This window comes from Rutidosis leptorrhynchoides, chromosome 5 (assembly GCF_046630445.1).
Source record: "Rutidosis leptorrhynchoides isolate AG116_Rl617_1_P2 chromosome 5, CSIRO_AGI_Rlap_v1, whole genome shotgun sequence".
NCBI classification, from domain to species: Eukaryota; Viridiplantae; Streptophyta; class Magnoliopsida; order Asterales; family Asteraceae; genus Rutidosis; species Rutidosis leptorrhynchoides.
The window spans coordinates 381,331,383-381,342,707 of record NC_092337.1 but is presented as its reverse complement, the minus strand read 5'-3'; the positions used below and the strand labels follow the sequence as shown (position 1 = coordinate 381,342,707).

The following is an 11,325-nucleotide window of genomic DNA, read 5'->3' as shown; positions in this document are numbered from 1 at the left end:
AATTACCCTTGAATGTAATTTCACCCCTGTTTTAATTATTCTAGTGGCTATTAATCCATTCCCGTGTCCGGTTAAATGAACGATTATTCGTACATATAAATACCCCGCCCATCGTGTCCAATCGAGTGTATATGGTAATTTATAGGGACGCCCAATTGTAAATCTTTATATTAACATTAACAAACTATCATTTAGTTAAACAAATATAAAGCCCATTAATAGCCCACAGTCTAATTTCCACAAGTGTCGTTCTTTTGTCCAAACCCCAATTATGGTACAAAGCCCAATTACCCAATTTTAGTAATTAGCCCAACATCATGATTACTTCGTTTTAAATAAGCATAATAATAACTTAGCTACGAGACATTAATATAAAAAGGTTGAACATAACTTACAATGATTAAAAATAGCGTAGCGTTACACGGACAGAATTTCGACTTACACCCTTACAACATTCGCTAACATACCCTTATTATTAGAATTATAATTAAAATTAAAATTAAAATATAAATTATATATATATATATCGTATATATGAGAGAAGAGAGAAATAGATTATGTATTTTGATCAGAATTAGGTTGTCTTTATAGGGATTTTTGATTTTTGGGGCTCCGCGACTCGCGGTGAATTTTGCCTTCAAACTCCGCGAGTCGCGGAGTTTGAAATTCCAGCTCACATCTTGGAGTCTTTCTCTGCCGACGGTTTTTATTATATATATAATATATATATAATTAATATAATTAATTATATATTATATTATATTTATATACATAGTTAACTTGTAATTTTTAGTCCGTTGCGTCGAGCGTTGAGAGTTGACTCTGGTCCCGGTTCCGGATTTTCGAACGTCCTTGCGTACAATTTTATATTTTGTATTTTGCGTTTTGAATCTTGTACTCTTGTAATTTCGAGACGTTTCTTATCAATAATTGGAACCTCTTTGATTGTCTTTTGTACTTTTGAGCTTTTTGGTCGTTTGCGTCTTCAATTCGTCGAATCTGTCTTTTGTCTTCACCTTTTATTATTTAAACGAATATCACTTGTAAATAGAACAATTGCAACTAAAATCTTGTCTTTCTTGAGGAATAATGCTATGAAATATATGTTCGTTTTTAGCATTATCAAATATTCCCACACTTGAGCGTTGCTTGTCCTCAAGCAATATTGTCTTGAAATACTAGAATCACTTCTTTATTCTTCACACTTTGTACATCAGTGATTTCTATATGGCGGTATAAACAATGGTAGTAACGATATGGTTTACAGTCCCACATGACTATAAAAAATTAGATCCATTAAGGAAATTGGATCTTTATGAAAACATTTGATCTTTTGAAAATTAAATCTAGTTTTTACCCTAGATAAGTTTTCCGGGATAACCCTTTACCGGTGTTTGCAAAATATTTTTGTGGGTTTGGTGGGTTTCAGATTTGAAAATTTTAGCTCAAAACTTATGGTTTTGTGTCACCCACTTGCTAACCTTGTATTAGGAAAGCAACACGTCCAGTTTACTTGTTCCGTATATTACCTTTCGGCAAACTACCATCCGGTTGAAAGGAAAGCGTTGAACAAGCAACTGTTAAGGCAATGTCCCGTGACATGCTTTTGATTATGGTCTATAACGTGTCGGACGCAATTACTATCCTTGGTAGGAGCAATAGTAAAGCTCACCCTTATAATTTTTCGGCCTGGCACAAGGTCCTGTCTTTGACCACTATGCAACCACCGTTCTTACGGTTGACACCCGATTTAGTTCAGGTGACCTAATGAATTCCAGGTGAATTCCTAGGATTTTACGTTCAATGGTAATGAACGCATTGAAAATAGGGTTTTCAGAAAACAAATCGGTTTGTAATTTTGATCAAAATATTTTCTCGTTCAAGCTCGAGTTTAGATATCATTGAATTCCATGAGTTTGTAATTCTCAATCTTTAAGGTCAATCTCTAGGATTGAGTAATATCAGTCTTAAAAGCTGATTTTTGATCTTTAAGGAGATTATCCTTTCTGGGGATCTGATTCATTAGTCTTATCAAGCTAATTTGCATGGTGCCCCCCCATTGTACGAGATAAATCCTTCTCATGGTTAGGATAAATCTGACCACTTGGCGACCCTGTTTAATGCTGAGGTCCGTGGATTTCCTGCTGATTTTAGTGATGACTTTTCTAGATTTTTCGTCAACCTACAGCTGGTCTGGACGACAACTTCATGACCTAAATCAAGAAGCGCGTGTCTTTTTCGGAAGACTTTACTTTCTTTTAATGATGGAATTGATTCATCGTGTAGATCCATCTCTTCTTTTCTTTCATCGGGTAAAACAGTTTAGTTTAGTCCAAAGCAAAAGTATTTTCAGTTATTTGTTACAGATATATGTGACATATGTTTAAAATAACTTGGTAAATTCTCCCACACTTGGCTTTTATTTTCCTTTTTATCGTCCTCTATTCCATTTTAAATGAATTTTGACATTTTAGTTTGTTTCTCAATTTATGTCCTTTCCGAGGTAACAATAATTTCGGTGTTAAAACCTAGTTTTATCGTTCATAAATATGTATAAACATGATTTTTAGTTCATTTAATTGAAAATTTTGAAAAATTTTACTAGAATTGGGTAGTCAGTATATAAGACTAGGGCTGTTCTTTTTTATCAGAGAGCACTAGATTCTAATACAACTACTGCTTTACTAGTATTTTTAATGGTAACCAAGTGTTTAAGATAAAAAATTTTAAAATCCGAAAGAATTTAACCCCTTCCCACACTTAAGATCTTGCAATGCCCTCAATTGCAAGAAATTAGTAACAATTTAAATTATTGAGGGTGATTTGTGTGAAAATGATTAAATTTTTACCAAAGTTTCCAAATATATTGGCGTTTGTTTGCTGAATGATAAATGGTGCACATCATTTGTTCATTCCGTCTTGTTGTTATTTCACATATATTTTGCATCTTGTCGTCAAAATTAGTTGCTTTTGCTGAACTTAATGCCAGTCTTTGAAAATGCGTTGTTTTACCCTGTTGTGTACATAAGATAAACTGCAAACATATATACATATTTTTGAAGTTTGGTATATTACCCCACATTCAAAAATTATTAAAATCTAAGAATAAAAGTTAGATAATTATAAAAATGATTACAATATTAACAAAAGTATTAAACGTATCAATAATTACAAATTACAAAATAAAAAAAATAAAAAGTAAACTAAGGATGATATTGGTACCAATAGGGGTTCCAGGCATAACCATAAGTGCTATAGAATGCTTCGGCAGGGTCATACGTAGGATATGGTGGCTGCATCTCTATAGACCAAGGAGGGAAGACGGGTTTCGGTGTAGGAATATAGTTTCTACCTATATGTTGGCAATGAGCTATGATCTGGTTCTGATGAACTTGCCAATCTTCAAATGCTCTCTGTCTAGCATTTTCGTATTCCTGAGAAGCTATAAACCTATGCATTTCTTGCATCTCATTCCCCCCTCCTACATTACCTTGCTGCTGGTTTCTCTCCACCTGTGGATGTCTACCATGGTATCGTACTGCGGCGTTATTTCGCCTCTTCAAAACTTTCGCACCATGGTATACATTTAAACCTATAGTATCGCGGGGTTCTGGTTCTTCTACTAATAATCCCCCCCGACTTATATCCACACCGAGATATTCACCAATCAAAGTAATAAAAATTCCACCTCCTATTATGCTATGTGGTCGCATCCCCCGAACCATAGCTGATAAATAATAACCCACACAATATGGTATACTTACAGCGCTTTGTGGGTCTCGAATACACATATGGTAAAACAAATCCTGTTCATTTACTTTTTCTTTGTTCTTACCCCTTTGTGTAATCGAATTAGCTAAAAACCTATGTATCACTCTTAATTCGGCTCTATCTATATCCAAATAAGAGTAATTTCCCCCTTTGAAACGGTGATGGCTTGTCATTTGACTCCACACACCGTGTGTATCAAAATTCTCATCTATCTTTCTACCGTTTAGTATCAATCCTCTACAATCGGCAGACGCTAACTCCTCAGGCGTATATATACGTAAAGCCTGAGCCATGTCCAGTAAAGACATGTGGCGCATCGAACCGCCTAACAAAAATCTAATAAAAGAACGATCGGTTAAACTAGCTACCCGATCATTCAACTCTATACTACATAACAATTCTTCACACCATACTTTATATACAGGTCTGCGTATGGTGAATAAACATATCCAGTCATTAAAAGAAGAATTACCATACCTCTGTACAAGTAATTCCCTAATTGGCCCGGCCAATTCTACAGCTTCTAAGGGTCCCCATTCTATGACCCTCGTTGATATTTGGATAATCTTTCCAAAGTCTGTCAAATCTCAGGTTCGGGTGCAACTCTTCCAAGTGCATATCGGAAAAGGTCATGACTGGATGAGGTATATACTGCTTGTAGTAGTTATCTACCTCCTGTTGTTCCAAATTCTCAGCAGGAGCATTGCGGGCTTGGGATGAAGATTCACCCCTTTCATTCTGCAAAACACATCAAACACAATTTTTGTGCATCCAAATATGCATTAGTGTCAGCAAAATCATCAATCAAAATAATTACAATGACATTATCAATTTATATCAAACTTAAGCTTATTTTCACATTTTTATCAAATCTACACTTTTTCAAATAAGCATATACGAAAATTTTCGCCAAGTTCATAAGCATTCAACTCAAATAACATGTCAAAATAATCATTACTAGCAATCAAACAAGTCTCAAATGGCATTATCTTTCAAAAATCAAGTTCATGAATTTTAGACTTGAAAAAGTCCACTTTAATTCTCAAAATCATGTTTAGGCTCAAAGTTTGGATCATTTAACTACCTAGACATGTTACACTACTCAATTTAGCAACAATTCATGACAAAAATCGGCCATAACCTGTTTATATCAAAAAGCCCCAAATTTGCTCAAGAACACAAACCCTAGATTATTCAAAATTTGAAGTTTAAGGCTTCTAATTATGTTAAACAGCATCAATCTAGGTTATACAAGCATAATACATAAACAATTTAAGCTTAATTACACTAAAAAGCATCAAAATCAAATTGGGGAAAAATTTGCTCAAGAACACCAAATTTCGGATTAAATGGTGTTTAGGTGTAGAAATTTACCGTTTTTCTTGAGTAATTCTTAGATAGCATCCTTCTCAACATGATTTTAGCAAAAGATTTGGTGATTAACGGTTAAAAATTGTGATTTTTGGGGTGTTTTTGGGTGGTTTTTCGGAGTTTTTCGCAGCAGTTTTTCTGTTTTGGGGTTGAAACTGAGCTGTTGCAGCTCTTATTTTTTTTTTTTTCTGTAATCCGACTCCTCCGCGAGTCGCGGGGATTTACCCTCCAAACTCCGCGAGTCGCGGAGTTGTTTTTTTTTTTTTTTTTTTTTTATAATCATTAACTTTTGAAACAATTAAGTACTTAATTTTAAAATTTTGTTTCCCTTGTTATTTAGGACGAGGTCGTTTCGGATCGATGTCCTAGTCCGTCCTTCGACAAAATTTTAAAATTTGTCTTTTTGTAGCGATTGTTTTAAAAGCTAAGATTTTTGGGTTTTTTCAATGTTTTTGGCATACTTTAATTCAATAAGATTAAAAATAATGATAATAAAAGTTTTCGTCCCTCCCTCGGGTAAAGCAATTTCGGTTCAAAGACCTAGTCTTCAACTTACGACGAATTTTAAAAATCATATTCTTAACTTAATGAGATAAAGTAAATTTTTGTTTTTAAATTCACACAACTTAAATATAAAATTCAAAATTAATATTAAAAATTCACACCAAACTTAAAATTTGAAATGCATAAAATTAAAAATTTATATTTTAAAAATTAAAAGTTCACACCAAACTTAATTTAAAAATTTATAAATTCATACCAAACTTATATTAATTTTTCAAATATTTATAATTTTAAAAATATTGTTTTTACAAAGTTTACAATATTAATTTAAGATTTAAATATTAATTTTAAAAACATGGTAAAAATAAAATTAAAAATCTTTTTGTCTTTTTATCCCACTTTAATCAATCAAATATTATCAAAAATATGCGCCCCTCTTTTCGGTAAAGTAATTTCGGTTCCAAGACCTAATTTAACTCATGACGAATTTTTGAAATATTTTGGGTTGATTGTTTAAAGATATTTATACCTTAAGAATAAACGTTAAATTTCGCAGTGATGTAATAAATTTTTGAATGATATTAATAATTTCGGTCGCCAAACCTAATTTTATTCAATACCAATTTAATACTTTTTAGCGAACAAATTAGCGTTTATAATCAAAAGGTTAAAAATAAAAATAAAAATAAAAACTGTACAGACATACCTGTGAAATAGATTTCTTAGTTATATGATCTATCCCATTCATAAGATAGTCGGTTTAATTGGTTTTCCATGGCTACATAGGCGTAACCTCGAGCATTCAGTATCTTTTCTTCTAAACATATGAACGGTCCGTCTCTGCATAAAGTAACAAATTCGGTATTTGAATAGGTTTGATTATTTGAACATTTACCTCCATGTGACCATTTTCCGCATTTGTGACATCTTTCTAGGTGTCGTGCTCTTCTTTTCGCTGCGGATTTTGATTTTCCTTTACCAAATTGTAACTTATTATCTTCGCATCTGGATTCTTTTCTAACTCCGTCCATTCTTTCTCTGATTACTGATACTATTTCACTCGGTAGTATGTCATTATTACGTTTAGTGATCAAAGCGTGTAGCATTAGACCATGGTTTAGTTCACAGGCAGTCTTCATTTTGTAAAAACCTAAAAAAAAATAAAAATTCAGAATGGGGGGAGAAGACTAGTTCTTTAGGGTCTGCTAGGGAAAGACCAATCGGGTTCTATTCTCGGAACTACACGAGAACAGAACAACTAACTCTAGATAGCATTTTCTTTTTAGAACATTTGAATCTCCCCACACTTAGGTAGCCGTGGTGTCAAAATTGTGATTAACTTCATCGTTAATTTCTCTTGGTCCATAATCAACTTGCATATCCATGACTTTTTCTTTAAGCCATTGGTCGGATTCCTGTGTAATTTCCACAATTTCAACTAGTTTCTCCTTTTCTTTAGGTGATAGATTGGATACTAACCGGTTACATAACTTAAAGTTCCCCTTGGTTCTAGCATCGCGAATCCGTTTAATAAGTTTCTTCATTGAACTATTAATAACGGGATCATTTAATTTCGTATCAACAACGAGGTTCTTTGTTATCATGTCATCATTAGGTGTTACTTCATTTTCCCCACACTTAGGCGTTTCATTATTGCTAAGTATTACCGTTGGAGTTGGTAAAAACACATGGTTCTTACCAATTGTTTTTACTGGTTCAACGGTTTTGGCTGGTGGAGATTTAGACTTTCGAATCATAAAGGTGATCGATTTGTCACCACTTTTAAGTGTCATTCTTCCATTTCCTACATCAAATAACGCCTTGGTGGACGCTAAGAATGGCCGACCTAAAATTAGAGGAATGTTTGGGTCCTCTTCTATGTCAATGACAATAAATTCGACTAGAAAGGTTAAATTGCCTACTTGAACGGGTAGGTTGTCAGCAATTCCAACTGGGTGCTTAATGGTTTGATCAAAGAGTCGAACACTCATATCCGTTGGACTTAACTTACCTACTCCTAATCTCTTATATAATGAAAGAGGCATAACACTTACACTTGCACCTAAATCTGCTAGTGCATCATACATGACACAATCACTAAGTAGACAGGGAACAATAAATTCACCCGGATCACCTACCCTAGGTGGAGGTTTTGGTGGAACTGTCTTCACCGGGTTTACTTCTACGGCTTTTGTTTCTTGTACTTTCTTATTCTTTTTCTTCTTCTTCTTTCCAGAAGTATCACAATCTTTATTACTTATTACTTGCTCATACTCAACTCCTTTTCTTGGAAACGGGATGGGTGGTTTGTATGGTGCCACCACTGGCTTTACATACTCGGGTGGTGGTGGTGTAACTTCTTCATTGTTACTCTCATCTAAAACCTTCCCATCTTCTGGTGCTGGTTTTTCAGAATTCGTTGAAACCATATTAACATTCTCATTCCGAGGATTTACTTCAGTATTACTTGGTAGCTTTCCTTGTTCCCTCTCACTCATCATGCTAGCAAGAGTACCTACGTGTTTTTCTAGATTCAAAATGGAAGCTTGTTGAGTTCTTAATGACTGATCAAATCTCTCGTTCGTTTGGGTTTGAGTTTCAATAAATTGTGTTTGAGATTCAACTAGCTTGAATACCACGTCTTCCATATTTGACTTTTTCTCTTCGGTTTGTTGTTGTGGTTTATATAAGCCAGGTCTTTGTTGATTGAAAGTGTTGTTTTGAGTTGGTTGGTTATTCGGACCTTGTTGGTTATACCAGTTATTTTCGGGTCCTTTTGGATTGTAAAGAATGTTTTGATTTCGATTGAAGTTTAGCTTTGGCGGTTGATAATTATTTTGATAATTATTTCCAGGCCTTTGGTTCATATAGGAAACATTCTCTCGTTGTTCCAATGTTGGTTCAATGTGACAATCTTTCAATAAGTGTGGTCCACCGCATAGCTCACAACTGATTCGTATTGCGTGAATATCTTTATTCATCTTTTCCATTCGTCTTTCGAAAGCATCTATTTTTGGTGAAACGGAATCAAAGTCATGGCTAGAATCGGCTCTAGCCACTTTAGATGAACGAAAAATATCTTTTTCTTGGTGCCACTCATGCGAGTGGGAGGCTGTGTTATCAATAATTTTGTAAGCTTCAGTTGCGGTTTTCTTCATAATGGAACCACCAGCTGTTATGTCGATGTCTTTTCGTGTAGCAACGTTGACACCTTGGTAGAATATTTGTACTATTTGATATGTGTCTAAACCGTGTTGAGGACATCCTCTCAACATCCTTCCGAATCTTGTCCACGCCTCATATAATGTTTCATTTGGCTTTTGTGTGAACGTAACAATTTCTCCTTGAAGTCTCACGGCTTTAGATGCCGGAAAGAATCTTTGAAGAAATTTTTCAACTAAGACATCCCATGTGTCAATCGCCCCTTCAGGTAACGATTCTAACCAATCTTTGGCTTCTCCTTTTAAAGTCCAAGAAAACAACATGAGATAGATCTGCTCATCTTCCACTTCTCGGATTTTGAATAGTGTACAAATTCTTTTAAACGTACGAAGGTGTTCGTTAGGATCTTCATTCGGTGCACCACTGAATTGGCATTGGTTAGTTACCATGTGTAGAATTTGTCCTTTGATTTCATAATCTGGCGCATTAACTTCTGGCTTAATAATGGCGTGACCTTGGCCCGTGCGTGTGGCTCTCATTCGATCTTCCATACTTAGAGGTTCCGTTACTTCCATAATTGAATTTGTTGAATACGAATCACTAGAGGATTCTGATTTAATGGTTTGTGGCTCAGGAGGAATAATTAGTGGTTCAAGATCTTGGAATTGTCCTTGAATATGCTCCGGGTTCTTAATTGTGAAGTCGGGTTCAAAAGATGGATTATCGGAAATTTGAGTTGGAGTTCTTGTTCGACTAGATGACGATTCTAAAGAAAAATCAACGGCGACAATATTTGCTAAATGTCTTGATCTAGTTACAGGTGGTGAACGTACAAAAGGTGATGAACGTCTTGCTCGGTGCATTCACTGAATATCCTATTAGTTTTTAAAAGGAAAGAAAAATTATAATAAGTTATCCAATCAATAGACTTTTCTGATTTTGCCCACGTTTCGAATAGCCAAAAGATGCAGCAGAGGGGCAGGATTCGTTTGGTCTCAATATAATTGAGGACTGTTTGGCTCCAATAACCCGGTCCACGTACAAATCCAACTATTACTACGAACCAGAAAATTTTGATGTCTATTAATTTAACCACTTAAAATAAATTTTCGTAATTTTAAGAAATTTAGATAAGAAGTAGAAAAAATTCTAAGTTCTAAAAACTAGAATGGCGAGAAATAAGAGAGAAAAAGAGTTCGTCGCAAAAGGTAGAAAAAGAAAAAAAAAATGGTTGAAAAATAAAAGGTGACGGAAAAATAAAAGAAACTTATAAAAACTTAAAAATACTTGACTAACCTAACCTTATTACTACAACTAACTTAAAATTATAATCGCAAATTGAGATTACTAATTGGAATGATAATTGATACATAGTAAAAAGGTCTAAAATTATTAAAGCTTACAAGGAAAAACTAAATCCCAAATGGAAATAACTTAAAAAGAAACTAAAACTTAAAAAGGCGTCGCAAAATTCTAAAGCACCTAAATCTTAGTCTAAAGAAAAAGCACTTAAGGAATTCTACGGCAAAGCCTAAAAATCTAGGAGTAAAAATAACTATAGCAAAAACTAAGTTTAAAATTAAATATGAGCTAAAAATACAAATATTACGCTACAACGATTAAAAAGGGACAAAATATAAAAATATACAAAAAGTTGTAAAAAGTACAATTTTTATAAAAATATTATTTTTATATTATTTTTTTAATAAAACTACTAATTTTATAATTTAATTAAACTTATTTAAACTAAAATATAAATTAAATAAAACTTAAATTAAAATAAAACTTAATTATAATATTAATTAGGGTTAATAATAATAATAATAATTAATAATCCGTAATAAATGCTGGATTAGGGTTTTTTGTCGCCTGTCAGAAAGGCTCCGCGAGTTGCGGTAATTAATACATCAAACCCCGCGACTCGCGGGGTTCAGAAATTCAGTTGACAGATTTAAATTCGACGCGTTTTCTTTATTTATTTATTTTTTTTTTGTTTTTAATTTTTTTCTATAAATAAAAGATAGTTAATAAAACTTATATTTTTATAAACTAAAATAGAAATAAAGAAACTTATAAAACTTAAATATTTAACAAAATCTTAAAAATACTTATATTTTTGTTTTTCTTTTTATATTTTTGAATAATTAAAACGTATTTTTACAAAAACGAATTTTTAATAGAAGTAAGCTAAAAAATCTTTTTTTTATTTTTTTATTATTAGCGTTGCGCTTCCGGCTTTTAAGATAGTTCCCCGGCAGCGGCGCCAAAAATACTTGATGTCAAAGCAGAGGGGTATAAAATACTATTAAATTTTTGCAGGAAATACTATTAAATACGATACAATTTTACACAAGATATTTATTTATTTATAGAATGGATATACTTAAACCTTGCTACAACACTTATAGGCAGTGTACCTAATCGTACAGTAGTGTAGTTTTTAGTAAGTCCGGTTCGTTCCACAGGGAAATCTTTAAACAAAGCTCAACGCTATATTAGTTTACTTTTATAAAAATA

General features: G+C 33.2%; 1 non-coding gene across 1 annotated transcript; it reads left to right on the top strand.

Annotated features, from left to right (window-relative positions):
- The first annotated feature begins 8,892 nt into the window (after positions 1-8,892).
- Positions 8,893-8,999, top strand: LOC139850884 (small nucleolar RNA R71). The gene has a single exon (XR_011760260.1). It is a non-coding gene; the product is annotated as a small nucleolar RNA R71 (small nucleolar RNA).
- The last annotated feature ends 2,326 nt before the right edge of the window (positions 9,000-11,325 follow it).